The sequence below is a fragment of the Pseudophryne corroboree genome, chromosome 1, assembly GCF_028390025.1.
Source record: "Pseudophryne corroboree isolate aPseCor3 chromosome 1, aPseCor3.hap2, whole genome shotgun sequence".
In the NCBI taxonomy this organism is placed as follows: Eukaryota; Metazoa; Chordata; class Amphibia; order Anura; family Myobatrachidae; genus Pseudophryne; species Pseudophryne corroboree.
This window is the reverse complement of record NC_086444.1, coordinates 726,714,373-726,739,057: the sequence shown is the minus strand read 5'-3', so window position 1 is coordinate 726,739,057 and position 24,685 is coordinate 726,714,373. Positions and strand designations below refer to the sequence as shown.

The 24,685-nt window shown below is 41.8% G+C and overlaps 1 protein-coding gene and 2 pseudogenes across 1 annotated transcript in view; 1 reads left to right on the top strand and 2 right to left on the bottom strand.

The window, feature by feature from the left end:
* The window catches only part of LOC135046821 (phospholipid-transporting ATPase IK-like), a 1,701,102-nt gene that overhangs the window by 1,112,669 nt on the left and 563,748 nt on the right, over nucleotides 1-24,685 (bottom strand). The gene's annotated exons all lie outside the window — the stretch shown is intronic.
* On the bottom strand, nucleotides 17,049-17,167 carry LOC134948681 (5S ribosomal RNA; annotated as a pseudogene).
* Nucleotides 19,081-19,199, top strand: LOC134948638 (5S ribosomal RNA; annotated as a pseudogene).

Genomic DNA, 24,685 nt, shown 5'->3' with positions numbered 1-24,685 from the left:
CCTGATAGAGCTAGATTTCCCAACCAGCATTAAACATTAATGTTAACACATTGTTTTATTCACAGCTGCCACATTGACTTGGAGAGTTCATTTAGAAACATTTGTTGCAATTGCATCTGCTCAGTTGTGTCACATTTAGCATAAAGAGATAGAATGTATCTATTTGAGCTTGAAGCAATATCTTCTGCTCACTGTGTATGTTAGAGGATTTCAACAGCCACTGCTGCGTTATTCATTAATTAATTATATTGTTATCTAATCAGCAAATGTAGATTATCTATATTTCAGTAATCATCTATTCGTTGTCTCTTAATAATAGTTGTAATAGTCACTACATACGGTGACTGAGTCACGCTGATTAGTCATTAATTTATGAAGGTTTGTTGTAATTGTGTCACAGATGCTTAATAACACTGACACATCTAACATATAAACCAGATAGGTTTATCTTAACTTGGAGCAGTGCTTATAGCTTCCTATATATTTTCAACTGAGTCTAACAGCTAATGCTGCATTCTTTCTGTTGTAATAATTTTTGCTATCCACTTAACAGAAATCTAGCTATTCAGGACTCAATATTCATGTATCCGAATAAATGGCTAATACTGCATTACTTGTTATCCACTTAACACAAATATAGCTGTCTAAGATTCACTTATTCATGTATTCGCTGCCTCATACTAATAATCTAAACATCATAATTAAATAGAGCTGACTAAACATTGGTGTAACATGGACATGGAAACACGTGGAGACACGCTGCCCACACGCGTGTTCCGCCGTTACTCTGACAGCTTCGTCAGGGCTGAACCAGAATGCCTCTCCAGGCATAATATTTAAGCTCTCCTAGTGATCCAATCAGCAACAGACGGCTGGTCACATGTAGCCGCTAACCAATCGTAATGCTGCTCCTCCGGTCACATGACCCGGGGAGCCAATAGCGGGGCTTCATGGTTGTCATGGTAGCGGCTATTCATAGCGCTGCGTTCCCGGACATTGCTAATCGTTCATGCCCTGTTATCTGTATTAAATAAATCATATACCCTAAAGTAACCTTATCCACTGTCTTTTAGCTTCTCCTGTGTTATATCAGTGCCAGTGTCAGTTAGTTTTTACATGATGCTTATACGGAAACCGCATTTACATCACTCAGCATACACGTTTCACGATGGTATAATTACAAGCATGCATGTCTGATGTTCGCTGACCCTGTGCCCTGTATAGCATATGGGTCCTCAGATCTGATTGTACATATAGTTCATGAATGGATTCTACTATCCACTTATTGTCTCGTTATTAGGCAGGGACATATAGTGGTTGTGTTAATTCAGGAAAACTCACTTTAATGAGTATAATTATGCAAATACAGCCAATTCCACTAAACCAGATCAAAGAATGTCTATATTAAATAAACATCCTTTGATCATTGTTATACCATGGTATTCAGTCTATTACATTATATCTCCGGTTTGTCACAGGTAAGTACACATCTCTTAAGTAGAGAGTATTTAAAACAAGATTCCTTCTCCAGTATTATAATTAAGAGCTTACCAATATTTCACTCCTGTTATACCCTATAGGATTTGATATGGTGATCAGCTATTCTAATAATTATGTACATTTTACCAGCAATTATATTTATCTTTATTATTGTGTGCAACATTCGTTATCCTAAATCTAGGTAAATAATCCATAATACCACAAAGTGTAAACATAATCTTTATTAATCACATACTATATATGTGTATAAATGGTGACTCAGAAAATAAATAAATGGAATAAATTAGATGTGTTATTCATGGTGAAAGTGACCACGTGAATCATTTGACAAGATACTACTGAAAAAAGTAGAATGTGAGGTATGAGGAGGATAAGAATAATTCAAAATAATAAGACCCCCTGTGTGTGAAAGACTTGAAGAAATATGTGATATGCGTGTCATATGCAAATCAAATCCAGTGTCTAAAATTATAAGAAGTGATGGGTGAGAAAAAAAAAAGGGGGGGGGGGGGAAGGGAGAGGAAAAGGATGAGAATTTAAGAGATCACCTCTTATCCAACATGACATATTAGGTGGATAAGGTATATGTTGATTTAATGAGTTCTACAGTTTAAATTGTTCAGGAATGAAAAATTAGACCAATTCAATATATAAGCCAGATAGTAAATTTACTGGATTGATACTAGTCGATTAGTAGATTAAGACAAATACAGTGTGTGTGCAGGTACAATTTTTGTTCGCCAAGTTTACTGGTAACTTACCAGTCTCCTGTTTCTGTATCTAGCACCCCCCAATTTCTGGGATTAATTCTTGTTAAACGGTATATAGATCAATTAAAGAACCAATATCTCTCCAGAGCAGGATGTCAACATTCAGCTTAACAAAAGATTTGGAGAATAGAAGAGACAAGTTAAAGAAAGATATGGATTCAGTATTTAACATGAATTCCGATCCACAAGATATTAGTGATCCTAATTGGTCAGTTGACTTGTATAATCTAAAAATAGCCCTGATGAAACAGAACAAAACAAGTTGGAACAGAAGCACATTTGAGAATTACCTGAAAAATAATTTGATCCCACGAGGTCTTAGACCAAAATTATTTCCAGCTTTTGAGTTAGCGACGGAAGGCCTCAAAAGAGAATGGGAGGGGGCTCTTAGTAATTGCTCTAAAGAACTAATCAGAATCTTAATGAAACATGACGAATTAATACTTACCCAATTAAATTGTGAAATCTCAGCATTAAGTGAAAGATTAAAGAACTTTGAATCATTGGAGGTGTTTCAACAGAGATATGACAAATATAAAAAGGATATTGAAGAACATGATAGAGAGATTATAGAAAGAAAACGCCGCAAATTCCAACGCGACAAGACAGACTATGCATCAAACAGGGTCTACAAGTGGAATACTCCAATACAACGAAGTAAGGCCACATACTCAGCTAATTATTCTACATCTGAGGCAGAATCCTCTGAAGGGGAAAATTCCACAGGTGGAAGTAGTGGAAGAATGTTTAGACGTGATTTTTTAGGGAGAGGTCACAAATATACACGGATGCATACAGATACAGAAGGAGAAAAACCAGGCGGAGCTCGGGGAGGAAGAAGAAAAAGAGACTCTCTGGACTGTAGAGAAGAACCCAGGGAGAGTTGGAGATACAAATGATTAATCCCGGATCATCTGGGAGTGAAAAAACAGACAATCTTAAAATCATTAATCTAACAGATAAGAACCTAACCAGTGATCAACTATCTGTGTTAAGTAAAGGTCTGTCTTTTTCACCGACACAAACTATGGATAGATTCGAGTGCGAGAAAGACCTGCAACTTTTCATTAGAAAGATTCTTCTTAAAAAATTCTTTATTAATCAAGAACAAAAAAAGGATAATTATGCAGGAAACAGTGTGGATATAGAAGATCTTGCAGCCATACAAATTTTAGAGGAACTAACTGATGAATCGGCACCGATTGAAGCTCCTCATGATGACAATGGGAGTAGGTCATCAATAAGATCCAAATCTAAATTCTTTCCAGACATCAGTTTATGTCCCCAAGCAGAGGTGTTCCAAAAACTGGTATCTAAGGATTTGGACCAATTATTCATTCATAAAAAATGTCACTTTGATAACTTGAGTACATCTGAAAGAACTGCCCTAGAGGAAATATCAAAGTGGCAGGACATAATAATTAAGCCCTCTGATAAAGGGGGGAACGTAGTCCTGTGGCCTAGGGATATGTATCTAGAAGAACTTAATAAACAACTGAATGATATTAACTGCTATAAAAGACTTAGCTTTAATCCAACAGCCAAATTTTTGGGACATTATAACACCCTGATTCAATCTGCCTTTGACAATGGAGTCATAAATAAAAAGGACTTCGAATTCCTGACGGTAGTTAAACCAAAAACCTCTACCCTATACCTATTACCCAAGGTACACAAAAGTGAAAAGAAACCTCCGGGTAGACCTATCGTATCAGGAGTCGGTAGTCTAACCGAAAAAGCAAGTACTTTTGTTGACTACCATCTCCGTAAACATGTCACTGCACTACCCTCTCATATACGTGACACTTTGGATGTGTTAAACAGATTGAACAATCTAAGTGTCAATCCAGGAGTATGGTTAGCCACCTGTGACGTAGAGAGTCTCTACACTAGCATTATTCATGACAAAGGGATTAATGCTATAAGATACTTCTTGAGTATGGAGACCCACAATGAACTCAGCGAATTCATCATTGAGCTGTTGGAATTTATTTTATTAAACAACTACTTCACCTGCAATGAGTACCACTACCTCCAGGTGAGGGGCACAGCCATGGGGACGGCCTGTGCCCCCACCTATGCCAACCTCTACCTGGGGTGGTGGGAAAGGGAGGTAGTGTTTCAAGAAATTTTTGAAAAATACACCGACAATATATTGATATATCTTAGATATATTGATGATATATTGATATTGTGGGAGGGCCCACTGAGGGAATTGAAAGAGTTCATTGGAATTCTGAATACCAATGACCTCAATCTTAAATTGACCTTGGAAGCTAGTCAGACCTCCATTAATTTCTTGGACATATCCATATCTATCAATGATGAAGGAAACATCTCAACAGATTTATACAGGAAGCCTACAGCGACAAACAGCATCTTGCATTCAGACAGCTCTCACCTTCCATCTACCATTCGAGCAATACCTAAGGGAGAACTACTCAGAATTAAAAGAAACTGTTCTAGCGAAGAAACCTTTCATGTCAGGCAGAATGAACTTAGTGAACGCCTCCAATTGAGAGGGTACAGTAAGAAGCTTCTGAATCGGTCAATCAGAGAAGTGAGCACCTATGAACAGGATACCTTACTAAAACCCAAACCCAAAGTTTCTCGAGAAGAACCCATAAGGTTCGTGGGCACCTTCAATACCCAATGGAGGGGGATACTACACAGTCTACACAAACATTGGCCCATACTTCAAACCGATACAGATTTGGCGACAGTTTTGCCAACAAAACCTCAAGCAAGCTGGAGAAGATCTAGGAGTATCAGAGATCGATTGGTACACAGTCATTTGACTAAAATTCCAGACAACCGGGTGAAAGCAACGGCTCATCACCCTGTGGTAATTGCAAAGCCTGTGCCCACATGGTCCCTGTTGACCACTTCTTTGATAAATTTGGAAAGAAATGGACAATCTCTCCGAAAATTACATGCACAACTGTAGGAACTGTTTACCATCTTGAATGCCCATGTCATAGGAAATATGTAGGGAAAACTATTAGACCATTAAAGGTCAGAATTTTAGAACACATTGGAAGCATACGTAATGCTAGAAAAGATGCCTCCAACTTCAAAACCTTACAACCTGTTGCAAGGCATTTCTTGAACCATCACAATAGTGACCCGTCAGGTCTTAAAGCTTTTGGCCTAAGGCATATACAGTTGGGCATACGCGGTGGTAATTTGGACCAAGAATTACTTCAATTCGAAACCAAAATGATCTTTCTTCTTGACAGCCTTTATCCTAATGGGTTGAATGAATCCAATAGCTATACACCTTTTTTAGTATAAATAAATTTTGCAATCTAGACTGACTCTAGTGGATTTAACAAAATAGTGACATTACCCATTTATCATTCTCAAGTTGAAATTGGTATTAATTCAGTCAAATTACTATTTAGTCTTTGTACGATAATTATACATCTCTCCCAATAACTATTTTGAGATCTGGATCTATCTGGATGGATCCTAGTCATGGTGACATGAATCATTCATTACTCCTGTCTTCAGACTAGTATCAATCCAGTAAATTTACTATCTGGCTTATATATTGAATTGGTCTAATTTTTCATTCCTGAACAATTTAAACTGTAGAACTCATTAAATCAACATATACCTTATCCACCTAATATGTCATGTTGGATAAGAGGTGATCTCTTAAATTCTCATCCTTTTCCTCTCCCTCCTCCCCCCCCCTTTTTTTTTCTCACCCATCACTTCTTATAATTTTAGACACTGGATTTGATTTGCATATGACACGCATATCACATATTTCTTCAAGTCTTTCACACACAGGGGGTCTTATTATTTTGAATTATTCTTATCCTCCTCATACCTCACATTCTACTTTTTTCAGTAGTATCTTGTCAAATGATTCACGTGGTCACTTTCACCATGAATAACACATCTAATTTATTCCATTTATTTATTTTCTGAGTCACCATTTATACACATATATAGTATGTGATTAATAAAGATTATGTTTACACTTTGTGGTATTATGGATTATTTACCTAGATTTAGGATAACGAATGTTGCACACAATAATAAAGATAAATATAATTGCTGGTAAAATGTACATAATTATTAGAATAGCTGATCACCATATCAAATCCTATAGGGTATAACAGGAGTGAAATATTGGTAAGCTCTTAATTATAATACTGGAGAAGGAATCTTGTTTTAAATACTCTCTACTTAAGAGATGTGTACTTACCTGTGACAAACCGGAGATATAATGTAATAGACTGAATACCATGGTATAACAATGATCAAAGGATGTTTATTTAATATAGACATTCTTTGATCTGGTTTAGTGGAATTGGCTGTATTTGCATAATTATACTCATTAAAGTGAGTTTTCCTGAATTAACACAACCACTATATGTCCCTGCCTAATAACGAGACAATAAGTGGATAGTAGAATCCATTCATGAACTATATGTACAATCAGATCTGAGGACCCATATGCTATACAGGGCACAGGGTCAGCGAACATCAGACATGCATGCTTGTAATTATACCATCGTGAAACGTGTATGCTGAGTGATGTAAATGCGGTTTCCGTATAAGCATCATGTAAAAACTAACTGACACTGGCACTGATATAACACAGGAGAAGCTAAAAGACAGTGGATAAGGTTACTTTAGGGTATATGATTTATTTAATACAGATAACAGGGCATGAACGATTAGCAATGTCCGGGAACGCAGCGCTATGAATAGCCGCTACCATGACAACCATGAAGCCCCGCTATTGGCTCCCCGGGTCATGTGACCGGAGGAGCAGCATTACGATTGGTTAGCGGCTACATGTGACCAGCGGTCTGTTGCTGATTGGATCACTAGGAGAGCTTAAATATTATGCCTGGAGAGGCATTCTGGTTCAGCCCTGACGAAGCTGTCAGAGTAACGGCGGAACACGCGTGTGGGCAGCGTGTCTCCACGTGTTTCCATGTCCATGTTACACCAATGTTTAGTCAGCTCTATTTAATTATGATGTTTAGATTATTAGTATGAGGCAGCGAATACATGAATAAGTGAATCTTAGACAGCTATATTTGTGTTAAGTGGATAACAAGTAATGCAGTATTAGCCATTTATTCGGATACATGAATATTGAGTCCTGAATAGCTAGATTTCTGTTAAGTGGATAGCAAAAATTATTACAACAGAAAGAATGCAGCATTAGCTGTTAGACTCAGTTGAAAATATATAGGAAGCTATAAGCACTGCTCCAAGTTAAGATAAACCTATCTGGTTTATATGTTAGATGTGTCAGTGTTATTAAGCATCTGTGACACAATTACAACAAACCTTCATAAATTAATGACTAATCAGCGTGACTCAGTCACCGTATGTAGTGACTATTACAACTATTATTAAGAGACAACGAATAGATGATTACTGAAATATAGATAATCTACATTTGCTGATTAGATAACAATATAATTAATTAATGAATAACGCAGCAGTGGCTGTTGAAATCCTCTAACATACACAGTGAGCAGAAGATATTGCTTCAAGCTCAAATAGATACATTCTATCTCTTTATGCTAAATGTGACACAACTGAGCAGATGCAATTGCAACAAATGTTTCTAAATGAACTATCCAAGTCAATGTGGCAGCTGTGAATAAAACAATGTGTTAACATTAATGTTTAATGCTGGTTGGGAAATCTAGCTCTATCAGGTGACATATATCAGGATAATAAAATCTTTATTCAATACATTGTTACCCATATACATTCAATGAAGGCTTCTCTCGCTTAATAATCATAATTATATCAGATGCTTAATGGTGATGCATAATCTGGGAAGCTATATACTGACATCTGAGTAAGGTGTCATTTATTCCTAAAAAATAAGGTGTTCTTTTCTTAGAGATAACAACACTTTGATTATCTAACTGCTGTAGCTGATTGACATATATTATATTATCAGCGACACAGCCCTTAACAAATGAAGAAGTTTTCTTGTTGAGGACATATCAATTAAAAGAAAGATACACCCTTATACATTATCATTTATGTTAATGATCATAAACAACTGAGGAAGATATTTATTCCCCCGGAGTATATCATATATCTATATTGAATTTATAGCATCACCTGTGTAGTTTACACTCCACTACACATCTGATTCAATTAGATAGTGCGACAGCTGTTCTGTCACAAATAAGTTGGTACCAACAGCTTATATTGCTATAATATCTAGGATATCACTACAATTAACATCTTTATTCCCTTAATGCCTCATCTAAGAGCCTAATAATGACTGAAACATACGAATAAATTCTAATCCTATTATGGAATAATAGATTATATATCTTTGGACATTGGAATAAGACACGTGGACACACATTTTAAATCTTTAAATCCCCTTTTTCTTTCATTTGCACTATGTATGTTTTGTTTATGTCATAATTTTAACCTCTATGTTTCGCTTATACTCATGGTTATGTGTAAGTAATGTACACGATTTTTAAATAAATACCAATAAAAGTTACATTTTAATTAAATACAGGCAGATGTGATAACCAGATCTAATCTTCCTTTTGTGCACCGACAATACAGCCCTTTCCTCCTTTCTTTTGTCCATCTAGGAGTGGCACTGCAGTGGCAGACAGGATGGCACTTAAAAAAACTAGTCCCCAAACAGCACATCATGCAAAGAAGAAAAAGAGGTGCAGTGAGGTAGCTGTATGACTATGCAACATAAACAATTGTCCCATCTAGGAGTGGCGCTGCAGTGTCAGACAGGAGGACAGATATAAGAAAAAGACCCCAAACAGAACATCATGCAAAGATGAAAAAGAGGTGCAATGTGGTAGCTGTATGACTAAGCTAAGCGACACAAGTGTGCGGCACAAACAACTGGTTCATCTAGGAGTGGCACTGCAGTGTCAGACAGGAGGGCAGATATAAAAAAGACCCCAAACAGCACATCATGCAAAGATGAAAAAGAGGTGCAATGAGGTAGCTGTATGACTAAGCAAAGTGACACAAACAATTGGCCCATTAAGTGCAGTGGCACTGCAGTGTCAGACAGGATGGCACTTAAAAAAAAAATAGTACCCAAACAGCACATCATGCGAAGAAGTAAAAGAGGGCAATGAGATAGCTGTATGACTACGCTAAGCGACACAAGTGTGTGGCACAAACACCTAGCCCATCTAGGGTTGGCACTGCAGTCCCACTGCACTAATGGCGGATACCAGACGCACGTCTAACACCAGCATAGTTGTTATGGCCTCAGTAATCCGCTTTGCAACAGTGTATTTATATATATATATATATATATATATATATAGCATTATCACTGGACATATATGGCAGTATCACTGGACTGGACTTATACTCCAGTACCACTGTAAATATACGGCAGGATCACTATAATTACACAGCAGTACCGCTGGACATATACGGCAGTATCAATGGACATATACGGCAGTTCCGCTGGACTGGATTTATATGCCAGTACCACTGTAATTATACGTCAGGATCACTGGATTTATATGGCAGTACCACTGGACATATACGGCAGCACATGTACACTACCACTGTACTGATGCAGGACAACACAGCACCACTGCAATGGACTGGACTTATACAGCAGCACTGGACATATGGCAGCAGAGGACACCACCACTGTGACTGGACTGATGCAGCACAACACACCACCACTGGACTGTACTTACACAGCAGTATTGGACATATGGCAGAAGAGTATACAACCACTGTGACTGGACAGATGCAGCACAAGACACAGACACTGAGGACGGAAACACATCCTCTCTCTACAGTCTCCAATGCCGGAGTGAAAGTGGCGACGACGCGCGGCTGTTTATATGGAATCCAAACCCCGCGAGAATGATGAAGTTTTGCCTCTTTATGGTTTCCGAGTCAGGCGGGAAAACCCGAGCCTGACTCGGATCCGGGCTTGACCGGTAGGTTTCGGTTCTCTGAGAACCGAACCCGCTCATCCCTAATTATGTATTGGTTTTACTAAACTATGCCACATGCTATCTGGAGGTAATTCCTTTGCAAAATTTAAAGTGTAGCATGATTGCTGGAGAGCTGGTTAATTTGTATGGCTGGCTTGATATCCCTATGGAAATTCTTACTGATTAGGGTATGCCTTTTATGTTCAGGACAAGGAAGAATACGTGTCAGTTACTAGGGGGGAAAACCCTTCACACTTCGATTTACCATCCACAAATAGATGGCCTAGTGAACAGGTTTAATTGGACCATAAAGCATATGATCAGAAAGACCAGTGGTACAGGAAAGGTAGAATTGAAACACTCATCTTTCTTACCTGCTGTTTCTTGTCAGAGAGGTACCTCAAGACTTAATGGGGTTTAGCCCTTTAAAGCAACTATATGGGTTGCAATCCCGGGGCATTTTGGAAATGCAAAAGGAAGGTTGGGAACACCAGGAGCCTAGAGAACCTAATGCATGAAAGTTTGTTTCTCAAAGTGGTTGGGGAAGATAAGCCCTTTGGTGCACCAATACATAGAGGAAGCACAATGATGACAGAAGAAACATTGTAATACTATTGTGGTAATCTAGTCTTTCTGTTCCAGGGATAAGGTTTTGGTTATAGTGTCAACCAAACAGAGTAAGCTCTCTGTACATTGGCAGGGTGGCCCTTTAAATGATAAAGTTTGACAGGCTGGGGGAGGAAGGAAGAGCAGGAAGATCATGTAAACATACTGAAACCATAGCAAGATGAGAAGGGTTTATTGAGTGTGGTAGTGGTAGTAGTAGTAGTAGTAGTCCTTGATAACCATGTCCACAGAGCAAAAGCAGCAGGTAGAGGAGATTGTACAAACAAAAACATGTTCTCATCCCTACCATGGTGCACAACTTTGACTTAACATGATATTATCATGCCTTTCCGGTTTAGTGGTAAAACAAAAATCTTACTGGATCCCCGAAGCTAGGCAGAGTGCAGTTACAAAAGAGATGGATAGCATGGTCCAACTGAGGATAATTGAGGAGTCTATCAGTGAGTGGTGTAGCCTGATTGTGCTGGTTACCAAGCCCAATGGTAGCTTACTGTTCTTCAATGACGGTCCCAATTTGATGCCTATGTGTAGTCAAACTGGTGAAAAGTTTGGCCAGCAGCAAATATTTGACCACCTTCAATCTCGCCAGGGCTATTGGCAGATTCCCCTAACACCAGTAGCCAAGGAAAATATAGCTATTTCTACTTCTGAAGGCCTGTTCCAGTACAAGGTCTTATCCTTTGGTTTGTATGGAGCATCAGCCACTTTCCAAACGGTGATAAACAAGGTACTGAAACCCCATACTAACTATGGGGCTAATTCAGACCTGACAGCTAGGCTGCATTTTTGTACAGCAGGCAATCAGGTCTAAACTGCGCATGCATATGCAGTGCCGTTTCTAGCGGCGGGCGAGCCGTGCAACTGCACGGGGTGCCCGCCGCGGCCCTTTGTTACTCCTTATCGCCTCTCCCGAGCGCTCCTGCTTGGGGGGCGGAGTTTCGCAGAATGACGCGTTGCGTCATTTCGCAAAGCCCCGCCCCCGAGCAGGAGCGCTCGGGAGAGGCGATAAGGAGATAAGCAAGAAGGAGGAGGCGGCCGGCGCGAGGGACGTGAGGCGGCGGGACCGAAGAGCGGGAAGACGTAAGTATTAGACTCTCTCTCTCTCCCCCCCTCTCCCCCCCTCAACTTGAAACCTGCCTGCCGCTGCCGCACTGTGTAAAATAGGGACACCTGCCTATGGGGATACCTGCCTGCCACACTGTGTAAAATGGGGGCACCTGCCTGCGTACTGTGTAATATGGGGGCACCTGCGTACGTACTGTGTAATATGGGGGCACCTGCCTACGTACTGTGTAATATGGGGGCACCTGCCTGCGTACTGTGTAATATGGGGGCACCTGCCTGCATACTGTGTAATATGGGGGCATCTGCCTGCGTACTGTGTAATATGGGGATCCCTGCCTGACGCACTGTGTAATATGGGGGCACCTGCCTGCGTACTGTGTAATATGGGGGCATCTGCCTGCGTACTGTGTAAAATGGGGATATCTGCCTGCCGTGCTGTGTAAAATGGGGGCACCTGCCTGCCGCACTGTGTAATATGGGGATACCTGCCTGCCGCACTGTGTAATATGGGGGCACCTGCCTGCGTACTGTGTAAAATGGGGATATCTGCCTGCCGTGCTGTGTAAAATGGGGATATCTACCTGCCGTGCTGTGTAAAATGGGGATATCTGCCTGCCGTGCTGTGTAAAATGGGGATATCTGCCTGCTGCACTGTGTAAAATGGGGATACCTGCCTGCTGCACTTTGTAAAATGGGGGCACCTGCCTGCGTACTGTGTAAAATGGGGATACCTGCCTACCGTACTGTGTAAAATGGGGATACCTGCCTTCCGTACTGTGTAAAATGGGGACACCTGCCTGCCGCGCTGTGTAAAATGGGGACACCTGCCTGCCGCGCTGTGTAATATGGGGACAATTGCCTGCTGTAATGTGTAAAAAGGGGACTTTTTTATTTTTATTTTTTTTCCCCTGTGGTGGGTGTGATGATATCAGATGAGGCCATGCCCACTTTAATGAGACCACACCCATTTTAATCAGGCCACACACCCTTGTCGGGAGCGCGCGCGCCTATGGCGCACGCATGCTTTTTCTTTTTATGGCTATATGGGGGAGGGGGGGCATACAATTTTTTTTTTTTGCGCAATTGGGGGGGGGGGGGGGCGCATTTTTAAATCTCGCACTGGGAGCCAAATTGTCTAGAAACGGCCCTGTGCATATGCACCGCAATGCGCAGGCACATCACACGGGTACAAAGCGGATTGTCGCTCAGTGATGGGTTTGTGCAAAGCATCCATTCGCATGGGCGTTCACAAGGAGATTGACAGGAAGAAGGCATTTGTGGGTGTCAACTGACCGTTTTCTGGGAGTGTTTGGAAAAATGCAGGCATTCCCAAGCGTTTGCAGGGTAGGTGTCTGACATCAATTCCGGTCCCGGACAGGCTGAAGTGTTCGCAGTGGCTGAGTAACTCCTGAGTTACTTAGAGACTGCACAAAATCTGTTTGTACAGCACCGCTAACACAAACTTTCACAGTTAAAATACACTCCCCTGTGGGCGGCAACTATGCGAAAGCAGGACTAAAAAAAAAACCTAGCGAGCGTTCAGGTCTGAATTAGGCCCTATGTACATGTCAATCCAGAGGACATTGTCATATACTTACACAACTGGGAATCGCATCTTCCTAAGGTTCAGGGAGTACGGTCCTCATTGAGATCTGCAGGGTTCACAGCTAAACCTGAGAAATGTGCAGTGGCCTTGAGAGAAGCTATGTATTTAGGTTACATAATGTAATTGGACTGGGTTAGGTGAAACCCCAAATAGGGAATTTAGGCATGTGAAAGATAAAATGTGTGCCTTATCTGATTGATGAAAATGCTGTATCTCCCTGCAGGTTGGCAGCCTGTCTGGCCAAATCATAACACCTGTGAAAGCCTCTCTTTTAAAGAAAAGGAGGAAGTGTGATTTGCCTGTCAATCTGGGAGTAGGGGGGAGGAATTTAGGGTATTTAAGGCCATTTGTGTTAGTATGACCAATGCCAGATAGTGGCCGGTAACTACTAGGTAGTAGGACTCTGTTAGTGAGTGACAGGGCTAAGAACATTCTAGGTGTGTGGACCCTTTGAGAAAGGTGCACCAGCACCAAAACAGCTGTCAGGGCTCAAAGGAGGAATGTCTCCCATGCTATACCGTGTGCTGACCGGACGCATGTAAAGTATATTATGCTGCCTTGATTTGAGCATCTACATGATGCAAGATTGTTCTATGGATTAAAGATTTTTTTTTGCACTTTACTTAAAATCGGATGTGCTGGTCCTTCATCTCTGGTTTGTTGCAAGGCTGCTGAAGATTATTATATATATGTATCAATTTGGAGTTGGCACCCCCATGCTGCTACTTGGACAAGTGTGTGTTTTCCCCACCCAGTTTCTAGATATATAATCTATCTATCTATCTATCTATCTATCTATCTATCTATCTATCTATCTACATGTACGTGTTAGGTTCCTGGTGCTCAGAAGAAGGGAGATGTTGTGTAGTGAGTCCTGAGCACCAGAATGTGACGCTGAAACAAGGTGTGGTGTGGAAATAGCCCCTAGCACCCTACCTCCGTTGTTTCACCCGTGTGGTCCGTTCACGCCTGAGTGACTATGGTTTCTTGGGCCCACGGCAGCCGCGTTTGAAGGGCGGATTAGGTCTGCCCAACTCCGATGCCCCCAGGTCTTAGATTGAGACAAGGCGTGAACCGAGACAGGATAATAACAAGGGAACCTCTAGCTAAAACAAACAGAAGGCTAGGGGCTACTAACAACCCTAAACCTAAATATATGTGCGGCACGCCGCCAAAGGAAAGCAACAACAAAGGAAATGCTGTCCACTTGCCGACACAATACCGTTGTGTACCGGCGGTGACAGCACAAGCAGAACCCTCTGCAAAACACCAGAAACAAATTATAACCAAAGAATACTGCAGCCTAGGCCAACGGACGCGGCAAAGCCGCTACTCACGGAACCGGTACAAATACTGGCAAACGGACAGGAACCCCCAATGTAGCCGACACAGACTCTCAGAACTGGAGGACAGGCTGAATCCCAAACGACAGACCGGTGGACACCAAGAAGCCAGATATTCGACCAGGCACAGACAAAGCCACAGGACTTCTGGACAGGAATGCTTCACGGCAGGACACGGGATCAGACACTGGAATCGACACAGGAACCGACACTCGAAGCAGCTAGACAGACACTGCTAGACAGGAGCTCAGGAACTGGCAGAGACTAGCTCAGAACTCAAGAACTCTGGAACCTTGGAAATATCACCAGTGTCTGTGAATTGCACTGAGCCAGCATATAACAGAGAGTCTTAATTAATTATGTTGTGCAGCTGCAATTACACAGACTCACCACTGGCAACAAACAAGAATCTTCTTAAACCAGAGCAACGGGAAATCCTTGCCTGCAAGACAACTTATAAACATAGAATAGGAATGAACCACTACCTGTGGTTCATAACAGTACCCTCTCCTTAAGGGTGAGCTCCGAACACCCCATGACACCCACGGGGAACATAAACAGAAGTATAACATAAAATACATAACCAAAATGCAAAACAGGAATGAGCCACAGCCGTGGCTCATAACATTACCCCCCCTTGAGGAGGGGTCAAAGGACCCCAAAATTCAGGTTTTCCAAAACAAGGTATACATTAATAAACCTGACACTGGAATAAACATACAAAGATAAGAAACAGAAACAAGCTGTGGCAACAGCTTGTAACAGTGCCCCCCTCTTGACAATGGCCACTGGACACAAGACAAGGGAAAAAAATATATATATTTTTTTATATCTCAAGACAAGAGTCAATAATTATTTATTTTTCTTCTTATTATTATTTTTACAAAGTTTTTGAGGTCTGACCAAGGTAGTTCCCCAAACATTGTCTGAACTGATGGTACCTCCCAGCAAGGCTGGGTTAAAATCAGAGATTGGTTTCTTAAACTTGGGAGCTGAACTTTCAGGCAAAGTACTACAATTAGAAGAAGACAGAAAAGCACATCCTGCAGTCAAAACAACGGGCTGAGACTCTTGTGCCGAGTTTACAGTATACGGTGAACTCTCAGCAGATAAGACGGGTGACCTAGAGGAACCTGAACCAATTTCTTTGGAACCATATCTTTTAATAACTGCATCACTGAATGCTGGGGGATCCTGAAGGATGGGATCTTCAGTTTTCATTAAATTGGATGCTCACTCAAAAGGCTCCCCTCTAAAGGAATATATCAGATAGAGCACAAGGTTCTCTGAAGTGACGCCCAGAAATGGTCTAGACAACATAATGATGTAATAGTGTTTGTAAAGCGCCAGAAATTGGACTAAGTCCCCATCAAAGATTATAGATGTTGAGATATCAACAGAAGCCCAGGGCGATCCGGCACCGGATTTATTAAATAGGAATGATAATGGAATTAGGAAAAAGAAACCAAATTTGGACAGTATGTTACCCTTAACACATAAGGGAGAGAAGCGGCAAAATTAGCCCTTTTTGTAATAAGTATATAAATATATACGTATAAATGTTATGCTGTCCTAATTGGTGGCGCACCCAGAGCCAGAAAGTATGCAAAATTTGAAAAATGGGAAGAAAAAAGAAGGCTCTTGTGTGGGCGCACTCTTGTAGAAGAAGTAAATTTGATATAATAATTGAGATGGAATATTTAAAACATAACTTTTATTGACATTCTTATGATATAGAGTTCTTCCCTGAGATCTGTCCTTCAAAATGCAAGATAGAAAGCATCTTTGTAAATAAAATGTTCTGGTCTCTTATTGGTAAAGAGTGTGTGGAAGGGTTGTAGACATTAAATGGTCATACCCCCATTCCCCTTGACCAGTACAGAATTGCTGTATTAATGGAACCACAGGGTGGTCAAGACACAATGATATATAGGGCTATGCTCTTTGGCTATAAGAGATTAGGGTAATGATCAGAAGTCACTCCTCTAAAAGCGATACAGAGAATTAGCATACACATATCAAGATTCTAGAAAATGAAAAATAGAAAATAATGAACATCACGAAAACAGTGCCAATGACCATTATATTTTAAACACCGAGATGGGAAAATAGGATTTAGAGATTGCTGAATAGAAAAAATTGGTGATACTGCTGTTGGTGTTGATATCGCATAAGTGAGGAAAATCCTGCTCTACAACACCAGGTATTCGCAGGTGGTCTCCCTTCCTGATACTGACCTGGCCCAACGCTGTTTAGCTTCCAAGATCAGACGAGATCGGGCGCTGGCAGCGTGGTATGGTAGTAGAGAATTTTATGTGAACACCAATGAGAGTGCACCTATTTAAGAATGCTGAAATTTTAGAGAGACCGACAGTAAAGTGATAGAGAAAGAATCGTGGAAATATGTGGATCTGCTTTCCACGTCAGACCCGATTCCAAAATTCCCACTCACGTGGTGCAATGTTCCGGGAATCGTGAATGAGAGTCCACGAAATTGGTGATCTCGGGAAGATGAGGTTGTCAGGATTGGCACTGTTGATTGCAATCAAAGAAATCCCTGACTGCTACGTATGTTGTGGTTTGTCCAAACAAATAATTAATAGTAATGGATACTAGATGCAAAAAATGGATATGAAGTCACACTAGTAGCAAAATTGTTTGAATCTAGAATAGAGGTTTAGAATCTATTAAATTACATACTGAAATGTAAAATCCAACATAACTGACAAATATGAGAGGTATGCTATTCATATTCATATGTCAGTTGCTGAGGAGACAGAAGCGAGAAGAAGAAACATTTGAATCCAAAATAACAGGCAAAATTAATATGTATCTATTAATCATGTGCATTAACTAATGAATCTTAGGATATTTGCCGCTTGACCTCAGACAAGGTGCTAAGTGCTTGATAAATCTGAGAGGTATATGCTATTCATGTTCATATATCAATTGCTGAGGAGACAGAAGTAAAAAGCAAGAAGAAAAAACATTGAAGAATAACAAGCAAAAGTAATAGGTATATGTTAATCATATGCATTAGCTAATGAATCTTTGGATATTTGCAGCTTAACCTCAGACAAGATGCTAAATGCTTGGTATGCTATAAGGACCCCTGAAAAGTTGCCACCGTGATACACATTGAATGTGGAATAATTCAGGCAGTTCTGCCTGGGTTTGCAGTGGAAGTTGCTATCCGTGGCATACAGCCACAAGATAGTGGGGCTTACGGTTTCACCAGGGAGATGAGAGAGCCATGGAGAGCAAGCAGATAAATGAGGCTGATGTCAAGATGAGGTTGTGTCGACGAGACCCCTTTGCTGGATGCGGAAAACGCGTTTCGCCCTAAGGCTTGTTCACTTCCGGGTTCCGTCACATTGATACACATTCAATGTGTATCACGGTGGCAACTTTTCAGGGGTCCTTATAGCATACCAAGCATTTAGCATCTTGTCTGAGGTTAAGCTGCAAATATCCAAAGATTCATTAGCTAATGCATATGATTAACATATACCTATTACTTTTGCTTGTTATTCTTCAATGTTTTTTCTTCTTGCTTTTTACTTCTGTCTCCTCAGCAATTGATATATGAACATGAATAGCATATACCTCTCAGATTTATCAAGCACTTAGCACCTTGTCTGAGGTCAAGCGGCAAATATCCTAAGATTCATTAGTTAATGCACATGATTAATAGATACATATTAATTTTGCCTGTTATTTTGGATTCAAATGTTTCTTCTTCTCGCTTCTGTCTCCTCAGCAACTGACATATGAATATGAATAGCATACCTCTCATATTTGTCAGTTATGTTGGATTTGACATTTCAGTATGTAATTTGATAGATTCTAAACCTCTATTCTAGATTCAAACAATTTTGCTACTAGTGTGACTTCATATCCATTTTTTGCATCTAGTATCCATTACTATTAATTATTTGTTTGGACAAACCACAACATACGTAGCAGTCAGGGATTTCTTTGATTGCAATCAACAGTGCCAATCCTGACAACCTCATCTTCCCGAGATCACCAATTTCGTGGACTCTCATTCACGATTCCTGGAACATTGCACCACGTGAGTGGGAATTTTGGAATCGGGTCTAACGTGGAAAGCAGATCCACATATTTCCACGATTCTTTCTCTATCACTTTACTGTCGGTCTCTCTAAAATTTCAGCATTCTTAAATAGGTGCACTCTCATTGGTGTTCACATAAAATTCTCTACTACCATACCACGCTGCCAGCGCCCGATCTCGTCTGATCTTGGAAGCTAAACAGCGTTGGGCCAGGTCAGTATCAGGAAGGGAGACCACCTGCGAATACCTGGTGTTGTAGAGCAGGATTTTCCTCACTTATGCGATATCAACACCAACAGCAGTATCACCAATTTTTTCTATTCAGCAATCTCTAAATCCTATTTTCCCATCTCGGTGTTTAAAATATAATGGTCATTGGCACTGTTTTCGTGATGTTCATTATTTTCTATTTTTGATTTTCTAGAATCTTGATATGTGTATGCTAATTCTCTGTATCGCTTTTAGAGGAGTGACTTCTGATCATTACCCTAATCTCTTATAGCCAAAGAGCATAGCCCTATATATCATTGTGTCTTGACCACCCTGTGGTTCCATTAATACAGCAATTCTGTACTGGTCAAGGGGAATGGGGGTATGACCATTTAATGTCTACAACCCTTCCACACACTCTTTACCAATAAGAGACCAGAACATTTTATTTACAAAGATGCTTTCTATCTTGCATTTTGAAGGACAGATCTCAGGGAAGAACTCTATATCATAAGAATGTCAATAAAAGTTATGTTTTAAATATTCCATCTCAATTATTATATCAAATTTACTTCTTCTACAAGAGTGCGCCCACACAAGAGCCTTCTTTTTTCTTCCCATTTTTCAGAGATATCAACAGAGTCAGGATCTGCTTCCTTCCCATCTGACTGACTAGAGTGCTTTGCTAGGAACTGGTCACTATTGACCTTACTCGAGGCTTAGACTTTCTGAACCCCACCTGGGGCAGTGACCCTCGGAACCCCACCTGGGGCAGTGGCCCTCGGAACCCCACCTGGGGTAGTGACTTTCTGAACCCCACCCGGGGCAGTGACTTTCTGAACCCCACCCGGGGCAGTGACTTTCTGAACCCCACCCGGGGCAGTGACTTTCTGAACCCCACCTGGGGCAGTGGCCTCCGGGAACCCTGCTGGGGCAGTGACCTCTGGGAACCCCGCTGGGGCAGTGACCTCCGGGAACCCCGCTGGGGCAGTGACCTCCGGGAACCCCACTGGGGCAGTGACCTCTGGGAACCCCGCTGGGGTCAGCACCTCGGATTCTTTTACTGGGACCGGACCGTCGGTCTCCCACTCAGGGACCGGGCCGTCGGCCTCCCTCTCTGAGTCGATAATTATCGAAACTTCTCCCGGGACTATGACTTCCGGGACTTTTGCTGAAGCTATAACCTTCAGAACCTCCACTAACGCTATGCCTCTTAAGTCCTTTCCTGGGGAAACGACTTCTAGACCCTTCTCTGGGGTTGTGTCTCTCGAGACCCCACTTGGGGATATTACTTCAAAGATCCCTTCTGGGGTTTTACTTCTCGAGTTCCCTTTTAGAAGTATGGTTTTAGACACCTTCTCTGGAGTTACACTTTTCAAGTCCCTACCTGGGGTAACAGCTTCTGAGACCCCTTCTGGAATTGACTCCTGAGCTAAAATATTTGATGTCCCTCTATGATCCAGGGCATCGGGCGCCGCTCCAGGACTCTGGGCATCGGGCGCCACTCCAGGACTCTGGGCATCGGGCGCCGCTCCAGGACTCTGGGCATCGGGCGCCGCTCCAGGACTCTGGGCTTCGGGCGCCGCTCCAGGACCCTGGGCATCGGGCGCCGCTCCAGGGGTTTGCAACTCTGTTTCCACAGGAAAATCAAGAGAGGAGAGAAACATTCTCCTTTGGTTCCTGAATCTATAATGGGGCATCCTAGCCCAAGGACCCCAATTATAGGACAGAGTGCTTTTTAGTGTGGGTTGTGTGACAAGCACCTCTGCCACAGTAGAGACAGGAGTAGGTCTTGTATCCTGACTCAACTTGGCCAGAGGGCAGGACTTGTCGCCACACTTTGGCTTGCGCAACTCACAGGTCTGCAGATAGTGGCCTAAACCCCCTCAATATAGGTATAAATGTAAGTTTCTGCGACGCAGACGCTACTTTTCCGAGAGCATGGGCCGCAGAAAACTTTTTAACTTTTTCTCTCCAACTGAACCTGAGGATTCTCTTGTCACCATATTGTGAGCAAGAGTCTCTTTTGAGGTAGATGAACTCTCAATAACTTCTGGCAAGATAAGCAAAATTTTAGTCAGAAGGTTTTGCAGTTGCTTTAAGGATTGCTGCAAAACTTCCAGTCGCTCAGGTTTCAAAGCACTGAAAGCAGAGTTCAGGGCTGAGAGAGATGCTTGAAGGGCTTGCATAGTAGGCATAGGAGGATTTCAAACTAGACAAGACAAGACTGGACTGGATTTTTAAACACCGGACTGGATTTTTAAACACCGGACTGGATTCTGCCCTCTGAATTCTAGACAGGACTGGATTTTTGACAGGACTCTGGACCAAATAAGAAAAAACTACTATTTAGCTTTGTTTCTTTTTTGTTGTATGACTGGTGATAATGTTAGGTTCCTGGTGCTCAGAACAAGGGAGATGCTGCATAGTGAGTCCTGAGCACCAGAACGTGACGCTGAAACAAGGTGTGGTGTGGAAATAGCCCCTAGCACCCTACCTCCGTTGTTTCGCCTGTGTGGTCCGTTCACGCCTGAGTGACTATGGTTTCTTGGGCTCACGGCAGCCGCGTTTGAAGGGCGGATTAGGTCTGCCCAACTCCGATGCCCCCAGGTCTTAGATTGAGACAAGGCGTGAACCGAGACAGGGTAACAACAAGGGGACCTCTAGCTAAAACAAACAGAAGGCTAGGGGCTACTAACAACCCTAAACCTAAATATATGTGCGGCACGCCGCCAAAGGAAAACAACAACAAAGGAAATGCTGTCCACTCGCCGACACAATACCGTTGTGTACCGGCGGTGACAGCACAAGCAGAACCCTCTGCAAAACACCAGAAACAAATTATAACCAAAGAATACTGCGGCCTAGGCCAACGGACGCGGCAAAGCCGCTACTCGCGGAACCGGTACAAATACTGGCAAACGGACAGGAACCCCCAATGTAGCCGACACAGACTCTCAGAACTGGAGGACAGGCTGAATCCCAAACGACAGACCGGTGGACACCAAGAAGCCAGATATTCGACCAGGCACAGATAAAGCCACAGGACTTCTGGACAGGAATGCTTCACGGCAGGACACGGGATCAGACACTGGAATCGACACAGGAACCGACACTCGAAGCAGCTAGACAGACACTGCTAGACAGGAGCTCAGGAACTGGCAGAGACAAGCTCAGAACTCAAGAACTCTGGAACCTTGGAAATATCACCAGCGTCTGTGAATTGCACTGAGCCAGCATATAACAGAGTCTTAATTAATTATGTCGTGCAGCTGCAATTACACAGACTCACCACTGGCAGCAAACAAGAATCTTCTTAAACCAGAGCAACGGGAAATCCTGGCCTGCAAGACAACTTATAAACAAAGAATAGGAATGAACCACTACCTGTGGTTCATAACAGTACGTACGTATTTGTGTGTGTATGTATGTATATTTGTATGTGTATATATATATATGTGTGTGTATATGTGTGTATATATATATATATATATATATATATATTATTTATTTTATTTATTTATCTTTTTCTATTACATGGGATTACTTTATCCAAATATATCAGGGAAAAGAAATACCCAGGGTCTTCAGAGTGCGCAATACGCCGACGATAGGGAGCTACAATAAGGAGTTTGTTCGCCGCTGGGTAGCCATACTTAAAAAATGTTCGCTAGACTTAATGACCCTGGTGGTCGAAGAATCGTCCCGCGAGCTACAATTGATGAGGAATAAAATACAGGAATATGAAAAGGAACAAAAGGAACATCATGCACAAGACCACACATGTAACTAAATTGAGAAACTTAACCAACAAATTATGACCTACAAAAAAGAATGGGTAGCATTTTAGAAACACAAATTTGAAAGAGTTAATCAAGATTATATAAGAGTATATAGATGGTTATCAGGAAGTCAGGATGGAAACAAATTTAAGAGGAGATGGCAGAGGAAGAGGAGACCACTGGGGTTATAAAGATCAAGTATCATTCAGTGATGTACCTGATATGGGTGGCTCTTCTACATCTGGTACCAAGCCCCCTTTAGGGGTGAAATCCCGCGTTGAGCATGGGGGAAAAGCAAACACATAAGGAGGGGAGGCCAATGCAGGCGGAAAAGGAAAGAAAAACAGCAAAATGAAGAAGTAAATGTGGTCTTCAATCTGTCCAGTCATATTGATTGAAGCGGAGAGATCAGTATTGGGTAAAGAACGTGATTTATACCTACTACCCCGTTTGATTCCTTTGAGTCAGTGGTCAGGGAACAGGGGTAAATTACCCCAAATGGGGTAAAAAGTAAGTTCCTGGGGGTAATGGACGGTCGCGCTGCCAAGACACAGCCCCATTCAGCACCAGCCAGCTCGCGATGTGACGTGCTGACGTCACACCGCACTCCCTCCTGCCGGCCCTGTGCTGTGCTCCTGGCTGCCCTGTGCTGTGTTCTTAGCCGTAGTGTGACGTGCTGATGACACACCATGCTCCCTCCCGCCCTGCGCTGTCCTGTCCTCCCGCACGCGGCCCGCCAATCCACACACAGAACTTGAAGTCTTCTGTGGCTGACCACTGACGGAGTTCCGCATGATCAGACAGTGGCCCACATAACAGTGGGAAATTCCCACTGACATTAATGAGGTGAGGCTGTGACCATCTGTCTCCTAAAGGTCCTGTCACCCCCACCCCCTTCCTACCTCATTATTATTATTATTATTATTATTATCATCCATTATTTATATGGTGCCACAAGGGTACTGCAGCGCCCAATTACAGAGTACATATGCACATAATCAAAACAGGAAAACAGTGACTTACAGTTGAAAACAATTTAGGACAAGTACAGGGTAACTAAGCATAACTACACCAGTAAATGACAGAGATAAGTTCCAGGTGGCCAAAATACTGCGTGATTTGGGCAGTTGAGAATTATTAAAGTAAGAAAAGGGTGAGCACATGAGGGAAGAGGGCCCTACTCGTGAAAGCTTACATTCTAATCTTTCCATCTTTCTTACATTCATTCTGGTGGTTTGGGGAGAAAGTGTTAATTAACCTGTTCATTGCCAAAAAATAAATATATATATATATATATATAAATATATACATACACACACACACACACACATATACACAGTATCTCAGAAATGGCAGTATATTTAGTGATGTGCACCGGACATTTTTCGGGTTTTGTGTTTTGGTTTTGGATTCGGTTCCGCGGCCGTGTTTTGGATTCGGACGCGTTTTGGCAAAACCTCCCTGAAATTTTTTTGTTGGATTCGGGTGTTTTTTTTACAAAAAAACCTCAAAAACAGCTTAAATCATAGAATTTGGGGGTCATTTTGAACCCACAGTATTATTAACCTCAATAACCATAATTTCCACTCATTTCCAGTCTATTCAGAACACCTCACACCTCACAATATTTTTAGTCCTAAAATTTGCACCAAGGTCGCTGGATGACTAAGCTAAGCGACCCAAGTGGCCGACACAAACACCTGGCCCATCTAGGAGTGGCACTGCAGTGTCAGGCAGGATGGCACTTCAAAAAAAT